This window comes from Hemitrygon akajei, chromosome 23 (genome assembly GCF_048418815.1).
Source record: "Hemitrygon akajei chromosome 23, sHemAka1.3, whole genome shotgun sequence".
Classification (NCBI taxonomy): Eukaryota; Metazoa; Chordata; class Chondrichthyes; order Myliobatiformes; family Dasyatidae; genus Hemitrygon; species Hemitrygon akajei.
Genome location: NC_133146.1, coordinates 40,818,924 through 40,844,551, shown reverse-complemented (window position 1 = coordinate 40,844,551; position 25,628 = coordinate 40,818,924). Strand labels below are relative to the sequence as shown.

Here is a 25,628-nt window from a genome sequence, read left to right as displayed (position 1 = left end):
ACTTTTTATGGTCTCTTGCTCAAACTGTATTTTTTTATCAGTAATATTTTTCAATTCGCTCTTTCTTGAATATCAGCAGAAATATATAATAAGATTACTACCATTTTCCATCAAGGAACATCTTAATTCTTCCTCTTAATTATTTACATCTTTCCTGTAGGTCAGTGACCAAAACTGCACTCAATACTCCAAGTCAGGCCTCACCAATGTCTTACACAATTTCAACATAACATCCCAACTCCTGTACTCAGTACTGTGATTTATGAAGGCCAGTGTGCCAAAAGCTTTCTTTATGACCTACCTACCTGTGATGCCACTTTCAATGAATTATAGACTTGTATCCATAGACCCCTTTGTTTTAACACACCCCTCAGTGCCCTAATGTTCACTGTGTAAGACCTACCCTGGTTGACCCTACTGATGTGCAACACCTCACACTTGTCTGCATTAAATTCCATCCGCCATTTTTTCAGCCGATTTTTTTTCCAGCTGGTCCAGATCCCACTGCAAAGTATGATAGCCTTCTTCGCTGTCCACTACACCTCAATCGTGGTGTCATCTGCAAACTTGCTTTCCAGTTAACCACATCATCGTCCAAATCATTGATATAGATGACAAACAATAATGAACCCAGCACTGATCCCGGTGGCACACCACTAGTCAACGGCCTGTAGTCAGAAAGGCAACCATCTACTACCACTCTCTGGTTTCTCCTACAAAGCCAACGTCCAATCCAATTTACTACCTCATCTTTAATGCTGAGCAACTGAACCAACATCTCATGTGGAATCTTGTCAAATGCCTCACTAAAGTCCATGTAGACAACATCCACTGCCTTGCCTTCATCAAACTTCCTGCTAACTTCCTCTTAAAACTGTAAGATTGATTAGACATGACCTACCATGCACGAAACCATGCTGACTATCCTTAATCAGTGCATGTGTATCCAAATACTTATACATCCGGTCCCTCAGAATATCTTCCAGTAACTTTTCCACTACTGATATTAGACTCGCCAGCCTATAATTTTCTGGTTTATTTTTTAGAGTCTTTCTTGAACAGTGGGGCAACATTGGCTATCCTCCAATCCTCTGATAACCTCACCTATCACTGAGGATGATTTGAATATCTCTGCTAGGGCCCCGGTAATTTCTACATTTGCCTCCCACAGGGTCTGAGGGAATGCCTTGCAGGCCCCTGGGGATTTATCCACCCTAATTTGCCCCAGGGCAGCAAACGCCACCTCCTCTGTGATCTCTCTAGGGTCCATGAAGGTGATGCCGTTTTGCTTCACTTTTACAAACTCTTCCACCTCCTGAGTAAATACAGATGCAAAAAAAAACTTAAGATCTCTTCCCCCATCTCTTTTGCCTATTATTTTTCCAAAGGTGTTAAGAAAGTTCAGTTAACAACTATAAAAAATATAACCATGCTGTCAAATATGGGAAAGCTCTAACTCTTCTATTACAGGTGGCCCCCGTTTCTCGAATGTTCACTTTACGACAGCTCGCTGTTACAAAAGACCTACATTAGTACCTGTTTTCGCTAACCAAAGAGGATTTTCGCTTTTACGAAAAAATGACGCCCGCTTTACACGTGTGTTTACCCCGAGAAAGACTACCATGACCGTGAAGCCTTGTGCGGGCAGTTGTGTGCGCATGCGTGTACCTGCGTAGGCATGTACATATGCATGTACGCGTCGATTTTTTTTTTCTCCAAATCAATTTTGGCTTGCTGTCTTCCCAATTCTGATAAATGAAACTACACCATACATGCAATATTTCTATTTTATATAGGCTGTATATTTATCATATCATTCTTGCTTTTACTATATGTTCGTGTTACTTTAGGTTTTCTGTTATTTGGTATGATTTGGTAGGTTATTTTTTGGGTCTGGGAACGCTCAATAATTTTTCCCATATAAATTAATGGTAATTGCTTCTTCACTTTATGACATTTCGGCTTACAAACGGTTTCATAGAAATGCTCTACCTTCGGATAGTGGGGGAAACCTGTACTTTTGTTAGAAATTAGCCTCCAGTTCCACCCTCTCTTCTGGGAACTGTGTGGGTTCTAGTCTGACACTTTATATCACACTACCATTTGTGGTGCAACCATTTTTGAAATAAGGTTTATTCCATATTGTTTCTCAATTGGCCAATAACATTCATTCTGATAAAACTATAATTTCAAGTAGTCTACAATGAAAATGAATCTTTTGGTTCTAAAGGTAAGGTAGTACAGAATCTTCAAAAACCTTCTACAATTGAGAATACTCCTACTACAGCCATTGCCATATGTACTGTATACATTCAGTTTGCCATTGCAATTAGAACCCTGGAAAAACAGCACTAGGAAATTGACCAGCTGAATTGGAAACACTTAAGATTCCAATTTAGATCTCCGCCGGGTTTTTGGTCTGGTTTTAGTGCCATTTTGACATCCACTTCCTGCATGGGCAGGTACCTTTGTTCAGCCACTATTGAATTGAATTGTTTTGACTTTATTACTTACATCCTTCTCATACATGAGGAGTAAAACTCTTTATGTTACATCTCTGTCTAAATGTGCAATGTGCAATTTATAGTAATTTGTAATAAATAGTATATACAACGGGACTGTTAGTATAACATAGAAATACAATTGTATCAACGTGAATGAATCAGTCTGATAGCTTGGTGGTCCTGGCTTTTATGCTGCGGTACCGTTTCCCGGATGGTAGCAGCTGGAACAGTTTGTGGTTGGGGTGACTCGGGTCCCCAATGATCCTTCAGGCCCTTTTTACACACCTGTCTTTGTAAGTGCCCTGAATAGTGGGAAGTTCACATATACACATGCGCTGGGCTGTCTGCACCACTCTCTGCAGAGTCCTGCGATTGAGGGGAGTCCAGTTCCCATACTATGCAGTGATGCAGCCATTCAGGATGCTCTCAATTGTGCCCCTGTAGAAAGTTCTTAGGATCTGGTGGCCCATACCAAATTTCTTTATCCGCCTGAGGTGAAAGAGGTGCTGTTGTGCTTTTTACGCCACACAGCTGGTATGTACAGTCTACATGTGATTCTCAGTGATGTGTATGCTGAGGAAATTAAAGCTGTTCACCCTCTCAACCACAGATCCATTGATATCAACAGGGGCTAGCCTGTCTCCATTCCTCCTGTAGCCCTAGTAGTGGAGGTGCCCAGTCTAGTGACTTAAATGATTTCTTTCCTGGCAGTTCAAACAGAGCCAACAGAAGACCAAAGTAATAGTGGAAATTCTGTCCTCCCGTAATCCTGAAGCATAGTTGAATCATTCACGTTTTGAATCTAAATAAATTTTCTTTAAAAACTAATAAAGATAATTAGTTTGTCACAGTCAAAGAGGCGAACATCAGGAAATAGTCCTTTCAGCCCACTGTGTAGACTGTAGCACACTCATTTGCATTAATCCTGTTCTATTCTTCCTGTTCTCCCATTAACTTGACTCAGCGCACCTTCTAGGTCCTACCAATGCACTAGGGGCATCTTATAGTCACCAATAACCAACTAGCCCTCTTGCTTTTCGCATGTGGCAATAAACTGAAGCACCAAAGAAAACCCACCTGACCCACCTGGTCACAGTGGTGGGGGAAAGTACTTGAAATGAGGAATAACACATATAAGATGCTAAATTGGAATAAACAGTCGACATTTCAGGCTGAGACTGAAGGGTCTCGGCCTGATATGTCAACTGTTTATTCTGCTCCCTAGATGCTGCCAGACCTGTGTGTGTGTGTGTGTGTGTGTGTGTGTGTGTGTGTGTGTGTGTGTGTGTGTGTGTGTGTGTGTGTGTGTGTGTGTGTGTGTGTGTGTGTGTGTGTGTGTGTGTGTGTGTGTGTGTGTGTGTGTGTGTGTGTGTGTGTGTCTCTCTCTCTCTCTAGATTTCCAGCATCTGCAAAAATTCTGTTGATGAATTCATGAATAAACCTGAGTTGCTGGAGCTTTGAGTTTGCAGTTCTACTACCTGTGCCTTTCTCCTGAGTAAATGCCAAAATGCATTCAACATTTGCCAGAAATCATATATTGAGAAATGTTTAAAACTTGTTTTCTTCCTGTTGAGTTGTTTGTTGCTTTGCATTATAGGCAAAAAATAGTTTGTCACTAAATCTTAGCTAATCAGGCTCATTGATGAGCTGACATACTGTTAATGCAGTTAGAAAGCTGCGGGAAAGTAATTGATAAACAATGAACAGATACAAAGGATAGTTTTCTTCATAAAAACAGACCTAAAAGGTAGTTGCAAATACAGTTTCATTTTTCAGCTGCGAAATGTCAAAGACCTATGTAAGCAGAAGGGGTTACTTTTCACTGGACAATTTAACTAATACCAGATTAGGAAGGGCCAACAATTCTGGGATAGGACCAATTTTTTGCTGGAGAGGATGAATAGGTTCTTGATCAGGCTTTAAACTGAAGGACTGAAGCGTACACATTTTAAAGAAAAAAATAATATGATAAGGAAACAGTTAAAAAACAGAATAATTGGGGAAAACAAAGCAGCAGAAGAAAAATAGACTTCATTAAAATAATGTTAGAAATAGAATCCAATTGGACTGAAATGAAAGAAAGCAATAATGGTATAACAGAAACTTAATAAGAGAAAACATGTGGAGAAAGAAATATGTAAATATCTGTGTGAATTTATTTGAACTATATGGCTAGAAATTCAATTACGTGCCTTGTGTTCCTGTTCTATAAGCCTTGACAATTATGTGAAATTGATGGTTGTGTGATCTGTAAAATGCATCTCCTATATAATGAAAGACTGAATCCTGAGAGTCTAAATGAAACTCCATAAACCTATGGAAAGCCCATAATGGAGGCAAATCAGTGCCCAGACAATCAGTTGCTCTCTTCTTAAAGAGAAGGAAACTCAGTCCATTGATGTCATCCTTTAAATTATAGAGGCGTTAAATCACAAAACTCTGCTTTACTGAGAGGTTATATCACACAAACTGCCCGTGTGAGCATTCTATAGGTTTTTATTGCCTTGATTGGTCTGCTGTGTGGAATCCTTACAAAAAATCATGCTGAGAGCCTTGGATATTATATTAATTGTTTTATACTTATTAACACTACTTGTTTCTACCTATAGGAATGTCATGGGAATTAAACACCAGCTTCTTTTAATAGATCTATGCTGATTACTTTCGAGTAACCTTTGTGAATTCTGATTCATGTTATCTCTCAGAATTTTTACTGATGTTAAAATCTGGACTGCAGCTACTCAATTGTTTACTTGCTGCTATAGGATTTTTGCAACTTCCACTGGTCAAGACACTTCCTTGCAATATTATTGGGTGTTTATAGAATACTACCAATAGAGTGATTGTCCCCTTCCTATTTCTGACCTGCCACCCACACTCAGTGGAGGAACTCTCTATGACATCCTCCTTTTCTGGAGATGACAAAGTTAAAGTACTCATGAATATAAAATAATTGGTATTCTGCAGAAAAGGAACATTAAGAATCTGGAAGGGCTACAAATTGTTGCATACAAAAACTCACAATTAATGGCAAAGAAAAGAGCTACTGGATTTATATGACTGTAAATCAACAAGACTCTGTTAAGTTTATATAGTGTGTTGTTTAGACCACACTAGGAGTGCTGTGTTATAAAACATGATGTAGAGACATTGGCGAAAGTACAAAAGAGATTTATTAGAGTGACACGTTTAATGAGAAGTTATACTTATCAGGAAGGGCTAGCGTCCTTTTCTGCAGAAAACAGTATTACATGATTTATTTGTGTTCTTAGCAAGGAACTAAATAAATATAAAGAAGATATTTCTCCTTGCAAGCAAGGCAAAATCTAGGAATCCTAGCCAATAATAAATCCAAAGCAAATTGGTAGAGAGAGTTTCATTGTGTGAGAGGTGAGAATCTGGAACTTGCTGCCACAGTGAGCAGTTGAGTGGAAAAGGATGGTGGGATTTGAGAGTAACTTCGGAAAGTCTGTGGTAGAATGGAATAGCAAAAAGGGGTGGGATGAAAGTTTGTGATGTCAAGCATAATTTCAAACCTGATGTGTATGGAACAATTGGCCTCCTTTTTTGACCTTGTAACTATAAAATTTAGAAAGGTTTATCAGCAATTTGAATTTGAGATCAAAATAGCTGCCTTTTTCAATTATAAAATAATTCAGTGAGTAAATGCTTTTGTTGAACACATCGGTGAATAAAACTGTCAAGTGCAGTTTGGCTTGGTCTCCAAGCAAGTGACTTGTGGAAATCACAAATTCTGACAGATTAAACAAAGAATATGCTTGGATTTTTTGTATACTCATAAATATATGTAGCTCAACCTCCAAAAACATACAATCAAATTAGTCACCCTGACAAATTGAGTCTGAAGATACATCTGTGAATTTGATCAAATCTAGGCTTGGGCTGAGAGTGTGTGCTGCACTAAGTCCACCATTGAAACTAAGAGTGGACCAGTGTCTCTAATGGGACTCAAAAGATCATTCTGCAAACAGGAAATACAATGGTATTTCTGAGGCCAGGGAGAACAACTGAAGCTTCTTTTCTGGTAATCTATTTCTATTTGAGCAACCATGCTGTATGCAAATAGGCTGTTGTATCTCATCAAACCTCAACGGAGTCTCTGCTTAAAATTATTTAATTGACCTTCATTTGTCTGGTATGGTTTGAGGTTGTGATAGGTGCTTTATAAAGGTAAGCAATTTACTCTTTAAAATATCAGAGCTCGTGTAATTTGCATTGTTACCAATATTTGTCTAATGGTGTAAACTGAATTGTGAATGGGCAATGCATTTTTCAGAGCCTCCAATTTTTATTTCTATTAATTTCAGAAAATAAATCTGAGTGATAGGATCTCAATTAGCCTTAATGCTGTCAGCACTCAATTAAGATCAACACAAGCTGCTTCGGGAAGACAGAGTGGCAGTGGGAGAATAAAAACATTTACTTTCCCTGGGCAAAAAGTCTAAGATCCTGTTTCATTCATCTATAAACTCCTGTACGTTGCAGTTTTCAAAATGATTTTTTAAGACATTGATCAAAGTTTCTGAGTTAGCAAATGTAAGTAAACCACGAGTTTCCTCTAACCCTTTGCTTGTTCAGCCACTTCAGTGGAGTGTTGATGGAGCATCTTGAAATATAGGGCTGAAGAGAACATCTGTTACCATGTTGCAACACGACGGCTTAATTGTATAACATTTCCGTACTTTGGCTAATTTCCTCTTCTCTTTTATGCTAACGACCAACAAGAGCAGAACTTCACTTATTTTGAAAGTAGCTACGGAAGCTGTTGAGCATTAATATTCTTATAATGATTTAAGGTTAGGGTCATTCAAATTTGCTTTACTTTGCAGATTTGGATGGAAACCAAAATGTTACGTGCTGAGACAAAGTTGTGGGTATGACAACATTAGATAATTTGATACTATCTATGGATGAATGTGAGCAATTGGATAAATAACTCAAGCAATGTACAACATGAGCAGGAATACACAGTATCTGCCAATTTGTTTAAAAACCTGTACATTGCAGTTTTCATTTCTAGTGCATTCCACAGAAGCGGTAGGATATGGTCTGTGTTTATGATGAGTAGCTTAGTAGTGGGAAGCATGCATAATGGATGACTAATAGTCAATGACTGTAATAGGGAGAATGCATAATGCATGAGATATGTGAATAGTAGTCAATATTCGGTTGGGTAATGGTTATAGTGTGTAAAATCTATAGGTTATATGATGGAAGAGGTGCATATTGGATGGCTAATCTTCTGCCAACCAGTTTGCAATCTTATGAAAGTTGACAGCTAAACCTAAGGGCCCCCAAGAGATGGGGAAACTGGAAATGTGCAAGCATAAATGAATTGCTTCCTTCCCTTCTTAACAAAAAAAATTGCTGATTAATCAGCAAATTTAACCACTATCTGCAAAGAAAGCAAAAACATAAGTCTTTCACAGAGCAAACACGAGGAAATCTGCAGATACTGGTAATTCAAACAACACACACAAAATGCTGGCAGAACACAGCAGGCCAGGCAGCATCTATAGGGAGAAGTGCCGTCGATGTTTCAGGCCGAGACGCCCTCGGCCCGAAACGTCGACAGCGCTTCTCCCTATGGATGCTGCCTGGCCTGCTGTGTTCTACCAGCATTTTGTGTGTTAGTCTTTCACAGAGAAGTTTTGATTTTAGTATTCTCACTTTTGTTTCCAAACCTATTCAAGGTGTTAACCCAACACCCCTCCTGTTTTAATTCCAGCTTCTAAGTCAATCCTGAATTTAATTGATCCGTCATTGGCAGCTGCACCTTCAGCCGTTTCCATCACACGCTGTGGAATTCCATTCTATATTTTCCCAACTCTTCCCTCCTTTCAAGAGGCTCTTCCACCATTAGGTCACCTGTTCTAATCCCTCTTCATGTAGTTTAGTGTCAGATTTTGTCTATTACCACTTCTGTAAAGTGGATTTTCAGTGGAGAAGTGTGATTGGAACCAGAGGAGATAGTTGAGGTACTTAATGAATATTTTGCTTCAGTATTCACTATTGAAAAAGTTCTTGACGATTGTAGGGATGACTTACAGCAGATTGAAAAGATTGAGCATATAGATATTAAGAAAGAGGATGTGCTTTAGCTTTTGGAAAGTATCAAGTTGGATAAATCACCAAAACCAGACAAGATGTACCCCAGGCTACTATGGGAGGCAAGCAAACAGATTGCTGAGCCTCTGGCAATGATCTTTGCATTATCAATTGGACGGGGAAGGTTCTGGAGGATTGGAGGTTTGCAGATGTTGTTCCTTTATTCAAGAAAGGGAGTAGAGCTAGCCCAGGAAATTATAGACCAATGAATCTTACTTCAGTGGTTGGTAAGTTGAGGGAAAAGATCCTAAGAGGCAGGATTTATGAACATTTGAAGAGGCATAATATGATTAGAAATAGCATGGCTTTGCTAGAGGCAGGTCGTGCCTTATGAGCCTGATTGAATTTTTTAGGACGTGACTGAACACATTGATGAAGGAAGTGCAGATGTAGTGTATATGGATTTCAGCAAGGTATTTGATAAGGTGCCCCATGCAAGGCTTATTGAGAAAGTAAGGAGGCATGGGATCCAAGGGGACCTTGCTTTGTGGATCCAGAATTGGCTTGCACACAGAAGGCAAAGAGCGGTTGTAGATGGGTCATATTTTGTATGGAGGTCAGTGACCAGTGGAGTGCCTCAGGGATCTGTTCTAGGACCCCTTCTCTTAGTGATTTTTATAAATGACCTGGATGATCAAGTGGAGGGATAGGTTAGTAAATTTGCTGATGACACAAAGGTTGGGGGTGTTGTGGATAGTGTGGAGGGCTGTCAGAGGTTATAGCGGGACATTGATAGGATGCAAAACTGGGCTGAGAAGTGCCAGATGAAGTTCAACCCATGTAAGTGTGAGATGGTTCATTTTGGTAGGTCAAATATGATAGCAGAATATAGTATTAATGGCAAGACTCTTGCCAGTGTGGAGGATCAGAGGGATCTTGAAGTTAAGAAGGCATACAATGCATTGGCCTTCATTAACTGTGGGATTGAGTTTAAGAGCCAAGAGGTCATGTTAGAACTTTATAGGACCCTGGTCAGACCCCACATGGAGCACTGTGTTCAGTTCTGGTCACATCACTACCTGAGGGATGTGGAAACTATAGAAAGGGTGCAGAGGAAATTTACAAGGACGTTGCCTGGATTGGGGGGCATGCCTTATTAGAATAAGTTGAGCGAACTCGGCCTTTTCTCCTTGCAGCAACGGAGGATGACAGCTGACCCGATAGAGGTCTATAAGATGATGAGAGGCATTGATCATGTGGATAGTTAGAGTCTTTTTCCCAGGGCTGAAATGGCTATCATGAGAGGGCACAGTTTTAAGGTGCTTGGAAGTAGTTACAGAGGTGATGTCAGGGGTAAGTTTTTTACACAGAGAGTGGTGAGTGTGTGGAATGGGCTGCCGGCAATGGCGGTGGAGTCAGATACAATAGGGTCTTTTAAGAGATTCCTGGATAGGTAGAGGGCTATTGGTAATCCTTAGGTAATTTCTAAAGTAAGTACAGGTTTGGCACAGCATTGTAGGCCAATGGACCTGTATTGTGCTGTTGTTTTTCTATGTTTCTGTTGCATACATAGCATGGCCACAATGTGCAGCAGAACAATACAAGTAACAATAGCAAAAGCAAGCCCCTTTTTCCTTTCCCACTCTCTCTTGCCCCCCTCCCCAACCCCACAACAGACCACTACCTTTTACATCGGCAGCACAGCCGTGGAAGCCATGAGCAGATTCGGCCTCCCAGGAGCGCACATCTCACACAACCTCTCATGGTCACAGAACACATTCTCCACAGTCGAGAAAGCTCACCGACACCTCTGCTTTCTGAGGAGGCTGACGAGAGCTGGACTGTATGCATCATTTGCTGTCAGAATCACCTTGTGTACAGACCTAATGTCCTGTACCTAATGTCACTGTATGGACATATAATCAATCTATGTATATAAGCTATCTTATGTATTTATATTTATTGTGTTCTTTATCTTAATGTGTCATCATATGCTGCAAGAAATCTGTAACAATTATTTCCTTCTCCTTTACACTGGTGTACTGCAATGACATTAAACAATCTTGAATCTTAAACAATCTGGAAGTTCACTCACCTCGACTCTGAATTGATTCCACAACCTATGGACTCATTTTCAGCGATTCTACAACTCATATTCTCAGTATTATTTATTTATCAATATTTGCCCAATTTGTCTTCTGCACATTGGTTGTTTGTCCGTCTTTGTTTGTGCTTTGTTTTTCATGGATTCAGTTGTACCTCTTTATTTTCCTATAACTGCTTGCAAGAAAAAGATCTCAAGGTGGTATATAGTGATATATACATAATTCAATTCAATTTGAGTTTAATTGTCATTCAACCATACATGAATACAGCCAAATGAGACAGCGTTACTACGGGGTCAAGGTGCTAAAGCACATTACCAACAGTCACACATAAGAACACATTTTCAGAATAAAAGAGTCACGGCGTTCCCCTGCCCCACAATGTTGCAACTTGATGCCCGGTCCTCCTACATCAAGTCAACACACCCATAAGGAATATCAGTAAAGTACGATGCAGAATAAGCGTGTATATAGTTCAGACCCCTCCCAACCCACCGATAACATCTATTGACCAGTCCCGATGCTCGCTAGGCGACACCACAGCTTTGAGGCCCAGACTTCACATATACAAGCTCATATAGAATATTAGGAAAAATACAGTAATGCAGGATATGCACTTGTATTATAATGAATCTACTTTAAACTCTGAAATTTGCAAATATACGGTGGTGCTTTCCTGTATCATTCATTGTATATGCTATATCATTCTATTTACTTAGACAATTTACTTTATACCTCTATGTATCAGCATTTATTCTAATTATATTCCCTTTAGCAAGCAGTCAAGTGGGTTTGGAGATGGATTCAGCATCTTGGTGTGTAGCGCTAATATCTCTTTAATAGAGATTTTTCTTTAGCGAGCCTTGGTGATTACTGAACCAATCTTTGGAGTATTCTTCACCACACAGTACTGGACCATAGGATGTGGCAGTCTGCACCTTACAATTTATTTTTACTTTATTTTATTAAGATACAGTATGGAATACGCCCTTCCAGCCTTTAGAGCCACACTGCGCTGCAATCCCCCAATCTAGTCCTATCCTAATCGCAGGACAATATACAATGACCAATTAACCTACCAACCGGTATGTCTGGAGCATCCAGAAGGAACCCACATGGTCTCGAGGAGAACATGCAAACTCCGTACAGACAGCGACGGGAATTGAACCGGGTCGCCTGTACAGTAAAGTGTTGTGCTGGCCACTATGCTACCGCGTTGTGTACAGTTCCTCACATTGGGAGCCAAGTAAGGTTAGGCAGACCAGAGGGTGTTTTGGTCATGAGTTGATGATCTTCCAGCAACAATTTAAGAAGAATGGTTTCTTTTTTGTGTAGTCTGTGAATTTTAAATTTAATTCACACCTGACCCAATCGCTCACTCTCTCTACCTTCTGATCCTTCTATGAGGATTGGTTTGTGTTCCCTTGTCTTAACCTTTCTAAAGTCCACAATCAGCTCTTAATTGGAGGCACTTAATTTATATGCTGCATATATTGTACAACAAAAACGTTCATTGTCTCTGAGTCAAAAACGGTACTTAACTCTTCAGATTAATAATCATTCACTTTCTTGCTCGTAACACGGCTCTCTGTTCTTGATCATGCTGTGTGATATTAATATTGTACTGATTGTGGTTGCTTTGTGAATGAACTGTTTCATGAATGAAAATTAAGTAATGTAGTTCTAATGAAACTTGTGATTAATAATAATCAACAAAGTTTATTTAACAAAGGGGATTTTTCTTATATATTACCGTTAATTTTAAACATCACTTCCTCTAATGCAAGTAATTTTTTTCAACATGACTTCCTCATTGTGGGATGAGGTCTCTTGATGTTTGTCAGGAATGTTATTTTTTGTAATGTATTATTTTAATTTTACTGTTACATTTAAACTCTACTATTTTTGTATTATTACTAAAATAGCGGTACTCATATTGTTGAAGTGAATTACTAATCATTTACAATCCTTAGGATATATATGAGCAGTTGACAGACACCAAAATATCCAACTATCAATCAAGGTTTTTTTTAATAATTGTGACTATGGGATGATTATTTTAATGTACGTATGTAGTAATAAAGGAGAATTAGAGTTTTATTTACCCCTCAACTACATTCTCCTGCTTTCTCTTCAGCGCTCTAACTAATCAAGAACGTATCAACCTCCATTTTAGATATACAGTATCCAATGACTTGGCCTCCACAGGTACCTGAAGCAATGAATTCCACAGATTCTCCATCCCCTGGCTAACGAAGTTTATTCTCATCTCTGTTCTAAATGGACATCCCTCTAATCTGAGGCTCTGCCCTCTGGTCCTACGCTCCCCTACCGTAGGAAACATTTTTCCCCATCCACTCTCTCTGGGCCTTTCAATATTCAATAAGTTTCAATGAAATCCCCCGTTATTCTTCTAAGTTCCAATGGGTACAGGTCCAAAACCATCAAATGCACCTCACACCTTTCCCAGAATCATTCTTGTGAACTTTCTCTGGACCATCTCAAATGCCAGCATATTTTTTCTTAGATTGGGGCCTAAAACTGCTCACAATACCCCAAGTGCAGTCCAGCCTCAATGTTGCATCCTTACTTTCATATTCTAATTCTCTGAACATGATACTAACATTGTATTTGCACTGGCACAACCTGCCAGTTAACCTTTAGGGAATCCTACGTGAGGGCTCCCAAATCTCTTTGCACTTCTGATTTCTGAATTTGCTCCATTTAGAAACCTTTCAAATTCGCATTTGATTCACATTTTATGTCGAGCCCCTTATCATCTCTTCTATCTGTGCACGCCTACAGTCTCTTGTGCATTGTTAATCAAGTCTACAGTGGCCCAGGCAAGTTTTTACCATGTTCAAATCTCACTTCAACGTGAACTTGTACACGAAGCTATAGTGTTTTTTTGTGTTATTTGTCAGATGTAAACACCATTGGCAATGCTGACATTTCTCTGTCAGTCGCTAACTGGCTCTGAACTAACTGAGGAACTGTAGAGATGGGCAAATTTTCTTCCCTGACGGTATTAGCAAATACAATAGGTTTTCTTAACAGTCAAGTAGTTTTTGTGGTTACCAATACCAAAGCCTAGGTTTTGTTTCTTTCTATTTCCAGATTTTATTTAAATAATCAAACCACTATTCCCCAGCTGAGAAGGAAAGGTCCAGATTCATGTCCATGGATCAATAGATAAGAACTGTGGCTGTATATCCATTAAATTAACCCTTGCACTTCTGATCTGGGTACACGTTAAATCAAGTGATAACGTGCCTTCAGCTTTGCTCTCCTGCTACTCAATTGCCACCTAGCTAGCTTGCTTATCAGAAAGAAGAAAGGTTGGATCTTGTGAGGAGTTTTATTTATTAAGATTCAGCATGAAATAGCCCCTTTGAGTCGTGCTGCCCAGCATTCTCCAATTTAAGCCAAGCCTAATCCTGGGATTATTTACAGTGTCCAATCAGTATGTCTTTGAGCTGTGGGAGGAAACCAGAGATCCACAGGAAACTCGCAGAGAGTGTACAAACTCCATACAGACAGAGGCGGGAGTTGAACCCGGGTCGCTGGTACTGTAAAGCGTTGTGCTAACCACTATGCTAGGGATCTAAGAGCTGTGTGGTTACATCACCTGCTGCTTCTAAATCAGAAGTTATGGAAGGGAATTGGTAAAATGAGAACATGGCTACTGGCCCGAGAAGCACAAGGTGATGTATTTGGGAAGGGTAAAGAAGGCATTCATGGTAATAGCTACAGGGAATTAGATAAACATTAGCTTTTATTGTTACATGTACATTGAAAAATACAGTGAATTGCCTCGTTTGTGTCAACATAATCCAAGGATGTGCTGGGGGGTGGGGCGCACAGGCCACGAGTGTCACCATGTTTCCAGCCCACAGCATATTAACCCTAACCTGTGTGTCTTTGGAATGTGGAGGACACCAGAGCATCTGGAGGAAACCCACATAGTCGTGGGAAGAACGTATAAACTCCTTACAGTGGCAGGGAATGAACTCGACTCACATCACTGGCACTGTAAAGTGTTACACTACAATGCTGCCCCCTATAGGTTGCACATCCTCACATCCTGGGAAGTAGCAGCTGTTAAAGTGGTGCAGCGTACATACAGAGTGTTTCTTTTTTTGGTTTCAAGGAGCTTAGAATATAGGAAAAGAAGTGGGTGCTGTTACTGTTACAAGAGGGAAGGTGCTCAAAAAGCTGAAAAACCTGAAGGTACATTAGTCACCCGGACCCTAGGGTTCTGAAAGAGGTAGCGTTAGAGATAGTAATGGTTTTTGAAATGATCTTTCAAAAACCATTGGACTCTGGCATGGTGCCAGAGGACTGGAAAATTGCAGATGTTACTCCAAATTGGGACTTGGGAGTCCTTGTGCTGACACCCTAAAGGTTAACTTGCAGGTTGAGTTGGTGGTGAGGAAGGAAGATGCCATATTGGCATTCATTTCAAGAGATCTAGAATATGAGCCGGGATGTGATGCTGAAGCTTTATAAGGCACTGGTGAGGCCTTGCCTTGACTATTGTGAACCGTTTTAGGCCCTTCATCTTAGAAAAGATGTGCTGGTATTGGAGAGGGTCCAGAGGAGGTTCATAAGGATGATTCCAGGAATGAAAGGGTTATCATACGAGGAACGCTTATTGGCTCTGGGTCTGTACTCACTGGAATTCAGAAGGATGAGTAGGGATCTTACTGAAACCTTTTGAATGTTGGTGGGAGAGTCTAGGACAAGAAGGCAACAGCCCCTTTCAAAACAGAGAGGCGGAGAAATTTATTTAGCCAAAGGGTGGTGAATTTGTGGAATTTGTTGCCACGTGCAGCTGTGGAGGCCAGGTCGTTGGGTGAATTTAAAGCAGAGATTGATAGGTTCTTGATTGGGCATGGCATCAAAGGTTACGGGAAGAAGGCCAGCTGGGGTTGAGGAGGGGATTTAAAGAAAAAAGGATTATCCATGATTGAATGGCAGAGAATACTCGATTGGCCAGATGCCCTAATTCTGCTCCTATATCTTATGGTCTTATAAGAATATAGATCATAGAACAGTACAGAACATATAGAACCTTTGGCCCAAGATGTACTGATCTTTGGGGAAGTACATGCATAGAAGTCTATTTAGGCTACAGCTAGAGTACTGCGTATATTCTAGTCACCACTCTACGTATTCAGTGTGAATATATCCAATAGTTCAATAGTTCCATGTAATATCAGAGAATATATTCAATATACAACCTGAAATTCTTGTTCTTTGCAGACATCCATGAAAACAGAAGAGTGCCCCAAAGAAGGAGTGACAGTAAAAACGTTAGAACCCCAAACCCCCTCCTCCCCTCCTCCCACGCTCAAGCAGCAGCAAAGCAATGACCTTCCCCCTCCCCGACCTACTACAGCAAAACAAAATCATCAGCACTCCTCCCACCAAGCGATCAATAGCAAAGCCCCCAAGAAAGACCATGATCTGCAATACAACAACAACTCATTGTTCACCTGACAATTCAACATGACACAGGCTCACTCTCTCCTAATGCTTTCACGGCGAGAGGGGAGACCAACAAAGACAAACAACTCACTGATTTATGATGTTAAAGTCTGCCACGTCACTTCCCCCCACCCCCCACCCCCGAGTTCTACAACTCACAGAATCAGCACAAACTCTCTCCCACTGAGTGAAAGAGAGAGAGAGAGTGCAATCTGAATACGGAGCCCCCGCCAGCTGATCCACTGCTCTCAATGTTCGACTTTCTCCTGCAACGCTCCAGTCAATGGTACCGGCATAGAATTGGCTTGTCCCCGGGCGGCAAAGCCTCGGAACCCCCAAGGTGCACTCACCTTCTAGACCGCGTCCTTGGGATATCGAAAAACAGCTGGTCAGTGAGCCCATTCACACTTATCCAATATCAATCTCATTTTTATTCTCCCTACATTCTTATTAACTCCTGCCAATTTGTGACACTCAGCCTCGGAGCAATTTACCGTGCAAATTAACCACTTAATCTGCACATCTTTGAGTATACTGATGAAAGCCATGCAGCCACAGGAGAACAGGTGAACTCTGCACAGTATTGAACCCAAGAACCTCATACTATGAGACAGCAACTCCACAAGATGTACCATAATGTTGCACAAGTCATCTGCAGAGTTCTGGCAATGGACATTGTTCCTTCCCCAGGAGGATATGGTTAAGCATGATCCCAGTCAGTTTATTGCTTTTAGTGCTGGTTTAAGAAGAGAAGAATGGAGAGGTTTTGCAATGTGCTTAGCTGATATGGCTCTTGTGGTAGATTAGCTAGCATTGTGAAAGCTATGAGATGTGATTGCATACTTAGTGGTTAATGTGCGAAGACAATAGTTCACCGAGGATCATCAGCTTGACAAAGTGGAGAGGCTTGTGAGTTCCTAAGAGCCCAAGAGCTATGCTGTCTGGGCCTTGGATCCTAATAGGTTAGAGTCGCCCGTGGTGGTAAAGTCGAGGGGGAAGTTTCAGAAAAAGAGCGATTCAATCAAGACCTCAGTGGTAGAGCTGACAGAAGATGATGACACATTACAGTGCCGGCAGAGGTGGAGGAAGGATCCAGTAGAGAATGGCTCGCATTTGTCTTGATTTCCATGCACTGGATTCTGACCCCAATCTGTCAAGGAATGTGTGGTGTAAACCTGTGCATTCGTCTCCCTGCGTTAAACAAAGCAATGCACAGACATTCTCTATAAACAGAATAACCCCCTAGGAGACTGATTGCACTACTACTGTGCATAGATGTTCTGGGGGCCAGTAAATGTTAGATCCTAGAGCTGATTTGATGCAGCTATCAGTAGAGTGGTGCTTTGAGGAACTCATGGTACAGTCTGAGTGAAGAGATAATTTGAAGATCTATTCACTATACTCATTCAGAAATTGCACTCGTTACAGCACCACATCTGGGTCATGGGACTGGGCACTTAATGCCCCCCTCTATCACCTTCCAGTACCTGAAGGCTGCATCGTCAGCCTGGGAGTAGGTGGGATGTCACCCCCTCAAAACCCATTGGCCAAGACTTCCTAAGGCAGTTCTTCATCCATTTCAACCAGAACGATTTTCACCAGTTAAGCAATCAAGAATACTGTATAACTCACCTTCAGAATGCCCTTAAGCTGCACAAGCCAAAAACTCTCAAATTGGACCCACAGGTGATGTACTCACAGCTCAACAGTTGGTTGATTATTGAAATCCTGAAAACAATATGACAAGCAGGTAGACCAAATTTTAAGCTCGGTATGTACCTGATAAAACAGATGCAGGTTAACAGGCTATCATCCTGGCAGCTTGCAATTTCACCAACCTCCAAGCTTCCCACCACAGTGATGTTGCCCATGACCATGGGCTACAATATATGGCTGGTGGGCTCAATTTCATCCAGCCTCTTTCAGAAATTGACAAGCCCCTTGGTCTCCCCACTTCTCTCACACACACAGTTCTGTCACCACTGGCCATGTCTACAGGACACAAGGATTTCCTTGTATTATGGACTGACGACAATGAAAAGTGCGAAGGAATTGAAACCCGAGAGGGGTAACATTTGGGAAAGAGTTGGGCTTTCTTTAATTAGTGAATGATAGAATAAACACTCCAATTTTTAAGGATTCCTTGGTTGATGCATGAAAGTTTATTCTTAAAATGTCAACTTGCAGATTGTATTTATACAATGTTGTGTTGCTTAAATAGGCCTTTAAGGATGTCTAGGGCCTTAGTAGCTATCAAAACTTTTGAAAGATCAAATGTCTGTGAATGTCTCGAGCCTTTCTCTCAGACCTGACTCATAATCTTGTCTCGGCCCAAAACATTGTTTATTCCTGTCCATAAATGCTGCCTGACCTGCAGAGTCCCACCAGTGTTTCTCCCAACATTGCAATCCCGGTCTCTATCTCCTCTGAACCTGTCCCATCTTCTGAACTTCCTACTGGCAGTACTCAGCGGAAACAAAATGCAGCAGGATGTGATGTTAGAATTTCAGCATTAGCTAACAGCTTCACTGCTACAATCAGTAGTGAAAAAAATCATACCTTTTTGGAATGTAGTGTTTCTTTTGATTGTGAATTAGTGAGGCCAGGAAACAGTCGCTTTTGTGCTATTTCAGTGTTCTAGATGATGCAGGAACCTAGCAGTTATTCCAGAATAGAATCCACATGCGGTACTTCAGGGGGACTGTGCATGTGCAGTCTTTCACGTTTACCATGCCCCAGGTTTCGCGCATGGATTCTCCCCTCTTCCTAACTCTGTAACTTCGAATGAACTGCAAATTTACAGAAGGAGATTACAAGAATTATTAGAAAATCACACCTGACGATTTGTCACTGAACGTCTTGCTGATGAGTGTTTTTTAGCGAGCTGCCGTCAGCTTGTTTTCTGCTCCGTCGCCTGACAGCCAATGATCACGACTACCTCCAGCACCTAACCCACTCCCAACATAGACGGTGCTGTTTCCTAAGCAACCTCGGGAGAGAGAGGTTGGAGAATGCTTATTATTCTAATTTCTTGCTGAAGAAGTAATTGGACATAATAATACAGCATTATCCAGCCTTTTCTCTGTTCAGCAATGACATCATGTTAATGCCAGGTGTAAAGACAAAGTGTAGATGAACAGTCATGGGGCTCTGTCCTGATGCTCACCATTTGTTCCAATGCCCTGAAAGAAAATTGGTGCCACCACGTGGATGGTATGTGAATAATTTTAACATAATACTTTTAACAACAGAGTAGCTGTGCCAAATGTACCACTAAATAAAGATACCATTCAGCCCATTGTAATTGGATGCGTGTGCAAGAATGACTGCCGATGGGGGCTTTCAAAGTTATTTCATTAAATTTGGTCCTTTCTTACAACTCTCTGAAGGCAGATTCATCTGTCCCCATTGTGTTGTCAAATTTCCCTCAGTCTTTCTTCCCTGGAGATGGCAGGAGCAGAGAGACAGAACATGGTCCCAAGACAGTTTCAGCACTGACCTATTTTAAGGAAAGGCTTTGTTTTTATTATTTTTTTCAGGATCTGAGCAATCCTGGAAAGGTGAGCATTTATTTCCCATCTGTAATTGCCACTGAGAGTGCAATGGGAAGTCACCTTTTTTTAAAAAAAAAACTTTTTTTTATTGTGTTTTCAAATAGTTACAGAATAAAAGTGTGTGAAAAAGAAAATATGTGTTACCCATCCCCCCTCCCCTTAACCCCTCCCCCCTAACATCCCTTTGAAAGAAAAAAGAAAGAAAGAAAAAAAAAGGAATGCCTGGATATTAGAAGATCCCCACATGCTCCATGGAGTTCGTAATAACTTTAGTATATATATTTATTTCTTTCCCCAAGTAACCAATTATTTCATCTTCGGAGCGCCTATATATTTAATCCTGTCTTTTGTAAATAAGGGCGCCAAATTTTCAAAAATGTTTCATATTTATCTCTTAAATTATAAGTAATTTTTTCAAGTGGAATACAGCCATAAATTTCTTTCTTCCAACAATCTATACTTAAATATGTATCCGATTTCCAAGTAACTGCAATAGCTTTTTTGGCTACTGCCAATGCAATTTTTATAAATTCTTTCTGATATTTATTCAATTTGGATATCGGTTTTGTCCCTTCAATATCACCTAGTAAAAGTAACATTGGGTTGTGTGGAAGTTGTATTCCAATAATTTGTTCCAATAAAACTCTTAAATTTGTCCAAAAAGGTTGAATTTTAGAACAAGACCAAGTAGAATGTAAAAAAGTACCAATTTCTTGGTTACATCGGAAACACTGATCAGATAAATTTGGGTTCAATTTATTTATTTTTTGTGGTGTAATATATAGTTGATGTAAAAAATTGTATTGCACTAATCTTAATTGGACATTTATTGTATTTGTCATACTCTCAAGACATAGTCTTGACCAATTTTTTTCTTCAATTTTAATATTCAAATCACTTTCCCATTTTTGTCTTGACTTACGGACTCCTTGTTTAATTGCCTGTTTTTGAATCAAATTATACATACAAGAGATAAATTTTTTAGTCTTTAATTGGCAGTAATTGGGGTTAGGGGTAGATGGTGCTCACTGTGGCTGTTCTGTGCAGGAGCTGGAGGGTGTCACGGTTTAAGATTAGGTGCGGTGCAAATCATATGGGTTATTTTGTCATGGATAGTGTTGGAGCAGTAAGTAGAGAGTGGTTCACCAGATGCCTGACATGCATCAATGATGGACAAGTTTTGGAATGTCGGCACACAAGTCAGTTGCCTGAGATACCCAGAGTCTCCCTGTTGTAGCCATGATGGAGTTTGCACCTTCTCCCTCTGACTGCATGGGCTTTCTCTGGGTGGTCACCTCATCTCATACTTCCCAGAATCCCCTACTGTGTATGTGAGTGGTAAAACTGGGGAAGGGAGGAGGAAGTGAATGGGAATGTAGGGAGAATACCATGGATTAGGGTAGGACTGGTATAAAAATGGGTGATCAATGTTCGGAGAGCCAAACTGCCTGTTTCTATGCTGTATCTTTCCAAGATTCTGTGTTTGATGGAAGCAGGGGAAGGAAGTGAGCCAATGGCTTACTGATCAGGGATAAACATCTTCAGTCCCTGGGAACACAGTTTAGTTCATTCCTTCTCTTGACCTTGGTGTTGTTACATTTTTAAAAATGCAGTTATAATGGTTTTGGACTAAGGATTTGTACATGTACCTTTGAATGTGTCCATGTAATGATCAATCAAGTATCCCATCTTCTCAACAATATGCTATCAATTTGTCATGATTCCACCGTTGCATATAAGTGACTGTTCAACTGGTGTGATAACAGAGATGTAGATTTTCAGACCCTGCAGGCACAGTCTATCAAAAAACACTAAAGCAAAACAGAGATTTTAGAATGTGATTGCTGCAATCTGTTCCCATTCCTGCATTCTGGTGTTCAGTTAATAAAATGCAGACAGCCGATTTGTGTACCGAAACAAACAGATTCCCAAAAGAAAAGATCAGAGAAAATTAGCCCACAATTTCTAGAAACTTCAAATGATACAGCCTCTTGAGATTTATAAGCAAGAATCATAAATTATTCTGAGATGTAATCTGAGTTGTTACAGTTTACACATTTTCAATTTATTTGATGATATCATAATCTATGTTACTGCTATCAATGATAATGTTAAGATAATTTATCTTAGTTTAATATTATGGACTTAATTCAATATTTTTATCTTCTGACACTTTGTTCTTTATTAAATTATATGGTACACGGGCAGTTTACATGATAGTAGTAATTCCATCCTATCAGGTTTTGTTTTTGGAGAATTAGTGTTGTAGTGTATCGAGGAAAACTCAAGGGGGTAATTTTGATTGTGGAATGGCATAAATCGAGTGATATGTAACCAGCAGCCTTTTTTTATTGCCTTTTCAATGTAAAACAATTTTAGTAAAAGAATGAATTGTCCCTTTGTGTGTGGGACAGATATTTACTGAAAAGTTCTATAATATTAATTACACAGTAAATCACAGGGGAGTGAGCATTCATATGTTGCTGTATATGGCCTAACCTAAAGGAGGTGCTATAACATGTTAAAATACTGTGACTTCTTTAACAAACTGACTTAGATTCAACTAATATTCTGGCAGTATAATCAAGTATATTTTTCCATATTGGTGCTCTACGTACACAACCTATTAACTTTTTGAGATTTAGCGAAAAAATAAAATGTTATTGTGCATAAAGTAACTGATGCTTTGCATAATAGAATGTATCAGTTCTTCTTTCATTATGCAAATAGTTTTAATCTGAGATTATTTAAACTGTTCCAGTATCACTGACAATCTGTTTTCAAAAATATTTTGTCTGTCCATTTGCTCTTTTTTTTACTGTTGCCAATTCTGATGCCTTGTTTTGCATCGCCATAAAATAATCACTTTTGAAGAAAATGGTCATTCCCTGTGAGGAAATTCGGCATAATTAAATTGAATTGAATTGACTTTATTACTTCCTGGTGGCGCAGTGACATCAGCGCCGGACTCTGGAACGCAGGTTCCCGGGTTCGAATCCAGTCGGTCCGTTCCCGAGTATGCTTTCCATCCGTGCCAGGTTGAGTGTTGAGCTCGCAACTCAACCTCGTAAAATAAAGAAAAATACTACGAAATATCTGTGTGAGGAGTGGCGCACCACACAGTCTTTCGTTCCGTGCCTTGTAAGGCATGAAACTGCCCAATGCTGGCCGCTCAGGCCTGAGTCGACATCATTATTACTTGCAGCCCTTATATACACGAGGAGTAAAAATCTTTACATTACATCTCCATTCAAATGTGCATTTATAGTAATTTATAATATTATGTACAGTTAATATGGATGGTTAATATAACATAGAAATACAGTTGTGGCAGCATGAGTTAATCAGTCTGATGGTCTGGTGGATGAAGCTGTCCTGGAGCCCGTTGGTCCTGGCTTTTTTGCTGTGGTACTGTTTCCTAGCTGGAGCAGTTTGTGGTTGGGGTGACTCGGGTCCCCAATGATCCGTCAGGACCTTTTTACACGCCTGTCTTTGTAAATGTCCTGAATAGTAGGAAGTTCACATCTACAGATGAGCTGGGCTGTCTGCACTACTCTCTGCAGAATCCTGCGATTGAGGGAAGTATAGTTCCCATACCAGGCTGTGATGGTAGATCTGGTGACATTCCCTTCCTTTCCAGCACTGAAGAAGGGTCTCGGCCTGAAACATTGACTATGTTTTATTTTCGATAAACCCTGACCTGCTGAGTTCATAGAAACATAGAAAACCTACAGCACAATACAGGGACTTCGGCCCACAAAGTTGTGCTGAACATGTCCCTACCTCAGAAATCACTAGGTTTACTCTCTCTATTTTTCTAAGCTCCATGTACCTATCCAAAAGTCTCTTAAAAAACCCTATTGTATCCGCCTCCACCACCATTGCCAGCAGCCCATTCCACACACTCACCACTCTAAGTAAAAAACTTGCCCGTGACATCTCCTCTGTACCTACTCCTCAGCACCTTAAACTTGTGTCCTCTTGTGGCAACCATTTCAGCCCTGTGAAAAAGCCTCTGACTATCCACACGATCAATGCCTCTCATCATCTTGTACACCTCTATCAGGTCACCTCTCTTCCTCCGTCACTCCAAGGAGAAAAGGCCGAGTTCACTCAACCTATTCTCGTAAGGCATGCTCCCCAATCCAGGCAACATCCTTGTAAATCTCCTTTGCACCCTTTCTATGGCTTCCACATCCCTCCTGTAGTGAGGCGACCAGAACTGAGCACGTTACTCCAAGTGGAGTCTGACCAGGGTCGTATATAACTGCAACATTACCTCTTGGCTCCTAAATTAAATTCCACGATTGATGAAGTCAATGCACCATATGCCTTCTTATCCACAGAGTCAACCTGCACAACTGCTTTGAGTGTCCTATAGACTCGGACCCCAAGATCCCTCTGATCCTCCACACTGCCAAGAGTCTTACCATTAATACTATATTCTGCCATCATATTTGACCTACCAAAATGAACCACTTCACATTTATCTGGGTTGAACTCCATCTGTCACTTCTCAGCCCAGTTTTGCATCATATCAATGTCCCACTGTCACCTCTGACAGCCCTCCACACTATCCACAATACCTCCAACCTTTGTGTCATCAGCAAATTTACTAACCCATCTCTCCACTTCCTCATCCAGGTCACTTATAAACATCACGAAGAGTGACTGTCCCAGAACAGTAAGTAAGTAAGGAACCCAGAACAGTTCCTTCAGCATTTTGTGTGTGTTGCTTTGGACTTGCAGTATCTGCAGAATTTCTTGTGTTTACAAAATGGTAGTTGCTGTATCTTAAAATTAAACTCCTCCTCCTTCCTCCATTTATCAAATTACCCTCACCTGCTCCTCAAAACTTCATTGCCACCACCAACAGTAGCAAGAGGTATGGCAAATATTTCTTTGTTTATTTATTTCTTCACCTTGGCCTCTGAATGTGTTAGCTAATACTGGCAAATTTTTGGATGTGGTAGCAAGTGTTCTTTATGGAGTGACATAATGGTGCTTCAGTTATTGCTGAACCAGGGACTTGGTTCAGTTCCAACATAGGGTGCTATCCATGTGGAGTTTGCAGGTTCTCCTTGAGAGATATGTTGTTTATTAGATTAAACAGCTATTAGAAATCATTCGTTATGCAGTGAATTCGGGTGATGGATACGTGGGAGACAATAGATTGCAAGGCAGATAAGTAGGGAAAGGCAAGTCATAAACACAAGATATTCTACCAATGCTGGAAATCCTGAACAACACACACAAAGTGCTGGAGAAACTCAGCAAGTCAGGCAGCATCTATTGGGAAATAAACAGTTGATGTTTTGGGTTGAGACCATTCATCAGGACCTGAAAGGAAGGGGGAAGAAGCCAGAATAAGGAGCTGGGTGGAGAGTAAGCTGGCAGGGGATGGATGAGGCCAGTTGTGGGGGAGGAATGTGTACGTGGAGGAGTGGAAGAGGTAAAGGGCTGAAGAAGGAATCTAATAAGAGAGGACAGTGGACTGTGAAAGGAAGAGAAGGTGGTTGAAAAGGGAACTAGAGAGAGGTGATGGGTGAGTGAGGAGAAGCGAAGGGGTGAGGAATGGAAAAAGAGAGAAGGGGGAGAGAAATCACTGGAATAAAGAAAAATTCATGTTTATGCCATCAGGTTGGAGGCTACCCATATGGAATATATGGTGTTACTCTTCGAAGCTGAATTTAGCCTCATCATGGCAGTAGAGGAGACCATGGAAAGACATACCAGAATGGGAATGGGAGGTTGGATTGAAATGGGTAGCTACTAGGAGATCCTGCTTTTTGTGGCAACAGAATGAAGATGGTAGACAAAGTAAGGATGGGGGAACAATGGGGAGGATGGGCCGAGGGAAAATTTGCAGGAAATGGAGGAGATACCAGTGAAAGCAGCATAGATGG

The 25,628-nt window shown here is 40.6% G+C and overlaps 1 protein-coding gene across 3 annotated transcripts in view; it reads left to right on the top strand.

The window, feature by feature from the left end:
• The window catches only part of blnk (B cell linker), a 202,375-nt gene that overhangs the window by 18,800 nt on the left and 157,947 nt on the right, over window positions 1-25,628 (top strand). The gene's annotated exons all lie outside the window — the stretch shown is intronic.